We start from the raw sequence: 6,028 nt of genomic DNA on the forward strand, positions 1-6,028 counted from the left end.
TCCTGTATGCTGGGGTGGGTGGAAGATGAGTGCGGAGGAGTTGGAGGAGTCAGAGAGAAGTTCAAATTCAGTGTTGGGGAGAAATGCCTTCCTCTTTCCTCTTGGAAGCTGGACTATGTTTGGGGCATGTGTCTGCAGCTGCAGTCTTCCTTTCCAAACAGACTAACAGCTCTTTGAAGAAACATAAGAAGATACCTGCTTCTCTTTCCTATTCAATCTCGAATCTGTCAGAATTGTAGAGTTTGTGGGTAAGAGACCCAAAAAATACACGGAATTAACAACTCTTCATTTACTGAGCAGTTATGAAGAGCTGGCTATATGTGCGATGCTGGGGAAATACCCATGGTAAGACACAGTCCTTGCCTTCTTTAAGCTCCCTGCCTGGGGAGAAAGCTAGACAAGGACACACATGAGTTATAAATCATTCAGAATTATTGTAACGCTCTAAGCAGAAATATGGATAGCCAAAAAATCAAGCAGCTTGGCGATCTCCAAGTGCCCCGGCCTGCCTCCCAAACCTCACCTGAAACCACTCTCTGTCTTGTTTACTTTTCACCTTTTTCATATTTGTCTTCTCTTTGTTGCTCAAACTGTCTTTTCCAGCTCAGGGCCTCCGCACTTGCCGTAACCTCCACCTAGGACACCCTTTCCCCAGCTTTGGGGAAGTCTGCCTCATTTTTGCCCTTCAGTTTTTGATTTAAATGCCTCCTCCTCAAAGGGACCGTCTTTATTTCTATACCATCTAAACTCAATGTTCTCAGGCTCAGAAGTTATAGTTTTACTTGATTACTCCATTCTTATCTAAATATTTTTAACGCTGACAATGGAAAACAGCACCAGGTACTTGCTAAAGGTAGCAAGACAGTATTCAGGCTTCTTCAGTAGGAGAGACAGACTAGTGTAAACCGAGCTCAATTCCCACCAATACAGGGAAATAAGTTTGTAAAGGGAGGGCAAAGAGGGAATAAAAGTCATCTGTCAGGAAGTGGGAAAACAGAAACCAAAGGAAACTAGGGGGGCTACAGAGAAATTGCAGAAGCAAAATTACAGAAGGAGGTAAATAAAGAATGGTTTAGTGATGTGGGCTGGAATACTAAAATGGTTTGGTAATATGGGCTGGAACAATGTATTTTCTGAGATCTGGCAGCATTGCCTTGTCTCCGCTCCCCTCTCCTCCTCTCCCCTCCGCTCCCCTCCCCTCCCCTCTCCTCTCTTTTTTTCTTGAGACAGTCTCACTCGGTCTTCCAGGCTGGAGTGCAGTGATGTGATCTCATATCACTGCAACCTTTACCTCATGGGTTCAAGAAATTCTCCTGCCTCAGACTCCCGAATAGCTGGGACTACAGGCATGTACCACCACGCCCAGCTAATTTTTGTATTTTTTAAAGTAGAGATGGGGTTTCACTATGTTGTTCAGGCTGGTCTCAAACTCCTGACCTCAAGTAATCCGCCCACCTCAGACTCCTAAATTGCTGGGATTACAGGTGCGAGCCACCATGCCCAGCCAGCATTGTCTTTTCTTGAGCAAGGACAGCCTGGGGCTGAGGTCACCTTAGGGACATAACCTAGTGGAAGCTTGAGGTCAGCTTTAGGGACACAACCTAGTGCAGGTGGGAGGCTGGCTGAAGTGTGGTCAAGTCTCTTGGCACAGTGTTCAGGCAAGTCCTTTGTGTATGGTTCACAACACACGCATTTATATTTAGGTTTTTGTTTTTTTTTTTTTTTTAGTCAATATCTGGAGTTTGTTGCTATCTGCAGTTACTCTCAAACAGAACAAGACCTAACCACATTTTAAATTCCTGTTTTTCTTTGGTTTGCATTCAGCTACCATGTGAGATAATCTGAGATTTATCATAGTTATTAGATATTCTAATAATTAAGATGTTGTTATTGTTAGTAGTATATTTTACTGGTTTTTGTTTTCTCCTTTTCTCCTTTTACCTCACATCTTCCTCTTGGATTTGTTTTTGTTTGTTTTGCCAAGTACAATTTCTAGTAACTTTTTCTGTTATAATTAAAAGATGGTAAACTATCCAAGTCAGTGATAAGTGTCTATTTTGTACTTTCATTTGAAGTGAACAATAGTTTTGCTGGGTATAGAAATCTGATCATAATGTTATATTTTCCTCTTGCATCCAGTGTTGTGAATGAGGAGATTTATACCAATATAATTTATATTCTCTTATAAACAAGATTTCTTTCTCCTTGCCTGAAAAGTTTTTGAATTTCCCTAATTTTTAGTGTTCTAAAACTTTTTAAACATGTTTAAATCTGGAATAGTTTACATTCCTTCTGTCCAGAACCTAACAGTCTTTTTAAATCTGAAACTCATGTCTTCTTCAAGCTGAATATGTTTCTTCTATTTTTTTTTTACTATTTCTTTCTATGCTCTGTGTTCTTTTCCCCTAGAACCCCTCTTAAAAATTCTGATTTGTACATTCAGTACAACTACTGATTTTTCCTTTTATTTCAACAAACCACCCTATGTCTAAGATCTCTAGTCAATTATTTTTATTTGGATGCAATGTACTCTCTCATCTCTCTATAATTTCTGTATTAATTTGATTTCCTTAGTTCTCAGAACTTGGGTTTTTTTGAGTTTGCTGTCTTCCTTTATTAGACTGACTTTCTTAAATGTCTGATGTGTCTGATGTTTTGTGTTGATCTTTGTATTTCTGAGTCTCTGTTTGTCTTTTTGAGAGCTGATCGTTACTGGCTATTTCCTGTGATGATAAAACCAAGGTGAGATGTTTTTCTTACTGGGAGGGTCAGTTGCTAGGCTTCTGGTCACCAAGTCTCCTTGTTTTTGTTGACTATCATCAGCCACTCAGGGGGTTATTCTGCCTCTCAGGGCCAATGCCTCCACTTAGTGCTCCTGCCTAGGGAGGACCCTTCTGCTACTGCCCTTACAAGTGGGTGCTAATAGCAGGAAGAAGAGAGAAGCAAGCCATCTGGTTTATTCTACTGTGATATTGTAGAAGTCACCTTGACTATCAAGAGCTCCCTAGGGATCTCTCCTGCCCCACTATCCAATCCTTAGAAGCTGTGCAGAGTATTTGAAGCTACTCCCAACTGCGAGCAGGCACCCCCTGAGTGTGTTTAGGGCTGAGGCTTCATCAATTATACATATCCCATCTGCTTCAATCCTCTCAGGAATTCTTTATAATTTCTGGTCTATTTAGAGTAGTTCTTATTTTTCAACATTGTTATGGATAAGTTTAGTTTATATATTTGGGGCAGGAAAAGGAAATTTTAGCAAGTGCTCAGTTTATCATCTTAATAGCATCTCCTATATTTAATTTCAGATTTGTTTTTGATACATAGCTGTACAAGAGCTATAAGCATATATCCAATTTATGTGTATACATTTAAATAATATTATAATTAAAATAATTGAACACTAAGAAACACCATATTTTTAAAAAAATTTCTTTAGAAGACCATCTATATATTATTCCTGTTTTAGAAATATTGTTCTGGGTTCTTAAATGAGAATGTATTTTATTGAGACTTGATTTGAGAATTGCAGAGGAAGAGATGAAAAGCAATACCCCCTGCCTCAGCCATGAAGCCTTCACTATAGAAACAACACATGTGCCGATGGTCCCCTGGAATGACCTCTCTGTTCAGGCCATCACAGTCCATTTGGTCCTGCCAACCTGATGCCCAAGTCCAACAGATGGAAGGAAGGAAGAGAAAGCTGAGATGCAGGTGACATGGCTTATGCAATATTTTTATTGTGCCAGTATTCAAATGTATTATAATGATTTGTTCTGACCGACAATAATCTGGATGTTTTGATATCAGAGGGTTGGGTATTACCTTCGTTTTACAAATAAGAAAAACAGACACTTAGACAAATCAGGTGACCTTCCCAAGGTCCCACTGTCACTCTTGACTATTAAGTCAAAATCCTTTACAGGGTATGTCAGTCAGCACCCTAGCAGGACATAGACAGCATACTGAAATTAGGACACCTTAAAAAGGGGCTACTTGCAATGATATGGAGAGTGTACAGGAACCACAAGGCAAAATTCCTGTCCTTAAGGCTAGTGAAGAGTGGAGCAGTTGCCACCACTAGGTTGATGGAACAAGGGCAGAAATGGTTTCTTTGTGGGCTCCTAACCTTTTGTCGCTCTGATGAACTCCAATGACCCCAATGATCCAATGACTCCAATGATCTCAAGTTAATGTCTTTAAATGAATTTAATAAAATACTTAGAAAAAGAATACAATGATATTAAAATCCAGTGAATAAAATATGTTAATAAGTGTGTAATACATTAACATAAGAGTTTCTTTATTAACACACTATCTAACAAGGCTTGATGGTAGATCTAATAATGACTGCAACTTCAAAATAGTGGTGAGCATGAAAGACACTCTGTTACGCCTGCCCACACTGTGATATAATATGAAAATACTCATAACAGCAGTCACAGGCATTGCTAATACCATTAGGATGTGTTGCCTAGCTTGGATTGAAGGAAATGGTCAATTCTGGTTGGAGATTAATGATTATAAAGATGTATTTTTAATTTCTCCGTTGAAGTTCACACACCTCCTAAACTTTATTTACAGATCTCAGATTGACAACTTCTTGGCTATTGGAAACCAGAAGAAAAGAGTCATGTAAAGAGGTTACTCGAGAGAAACAGCAACCCAAGTTAGAGGGACAGAGCCAGCACAAAGACCACATCACAAGGAGGAACAAATACCCCAACGACCTTCTTCTCTTTCTACCCCATCTCATGCCCGCTTTCCCCATTGTTGTAGTTCATGCAGATTGGCTTCTCAGGCGAGAGAACAGGGTGAGGAAAGCTGGAGAGTGAATCTGGAGGCAAGCTAAAGGCATCCACCTATCAACAATCTGCCAATCTGCCTATATCTACCCCTCATCCACCTGCTCCCCACCTCTTTGCTCTACGTAGTCAAGACTGACTTATTTGAGTGAGAGTAAGTCAGAAATAAACTGGAAAGTATTCAGCCCCCTCCAGTGTCAAGGGATATTTCTACCCTATGGAAAATTTTGCCTCACCCCTATTCATATTTGATTCTACATTCTCCAGTAATAATTTAAATAGGCTTGATGACAGGTGTTTCAATCAAAATAAAGATATCATTTATATTAGTATTTGCTTAATGTTTTGTATCAATGGCCATTGTGTTTGGTTGTAGGTAACAGAAACCCATAACCAAAATCCAGTGGTTGAAATATATCAGACGTTTTGTTTTTATTATGCATGAAGAAGTCCAGAGGTAGGCAGGGCAGAGATAACTAATATAGTGGCTTATAGCTGTCATCAGAGATCCTGTGTCTTTCTTTTTCTGTACCACAACTTTAGCATGCTTCCATCCTTGCAGTGGCCTTACGGTTACAAGGTGGCTGCTGGAACCTCAGCCAGTATACATTAAGGCAAGAAGAAAGGATAGGAGAAGAAGAAAAGTTTATTTCAACTGGAGTAGCCCAGAGTTTTGAAGCTTTTACAAGAGCTACATGAGAATGGGTCAACAGCAAGATGTTTGTTAAGGAAGATGTTGACACTGTAGAAAGAGGGGAATGAAAGCAGGAGGAGGCAGAGAAATACCTGGAACCTCCAGACAGGGCCAGCAGCAGCCTTGGCTGATGCCTCCAGAAGCTTCTGGGAGACAGCAGTTCTTCAGAGTCATCACTGTCAGGCTAAGATGCCTGGGCTTTGTACCCCCTCATTGACCACTGGGTGTGGGCTACCCCAGAAAAAACATGACCTTGGGCAAGGCGGCTCTCCATAGCTGAGATTATCCATCAAAGAAATGACAGCTTCTTTAACATATGAACTGCAGGAGACACAATTCAGCTCCTAACAGAAAAGATGTGATGAAGATGAGGGGGGTCCTCCCGTTTCATCAAAGATCCTCATACCTCTGGGTTTAGTTTCAGGTGTTTTGTTGTTCCTTCACTGGCTTCAAGAAAGTCGTATCCCACCCATAGTAGCCTTGCCATCACCAACCTGACCATGGTGACCCAAGTAAGAAGTGCTGGAAACTT

The 6,028-nt window shown here is 40.4% G+C and overlaps 1 long non-coding RNA gene across 1 annotated transcript; it reads left to right on the forward strand.

The window, feature by feature from the left end:
• Window positions 1-3,513: 3,513 nt before the first annotated feature.
• LOC116545828 lies at window positions 3,514-4,991 on the forward strand. The gene is made up of 2 exons (XR_004266469.1): window positions 3,514-3,711; window positions 4,582-4,991. It is a non-coding gene; the product is annotated as an uncharacterized LOC116545828 (long non-coding RNA).
• Window positions 4,992-6,028: the final 1,037 nt, after the last annotated feature.

Source organism: Sapajus apella, unplaced genomic scaffold (assembly GCF_009761245.1).
Source record: "Sapajus apella isolate SASKATOON/1434 unplaced genomic scaffold, GSC_monkey_1.0 scaffold5, whole genome shotgun sequence".
Lineage (NCBI taxonomy): Eukaryota > Metazoa > Chordata > Mammalia > Primates > Cebidae > Sapajus > Sapajus apella.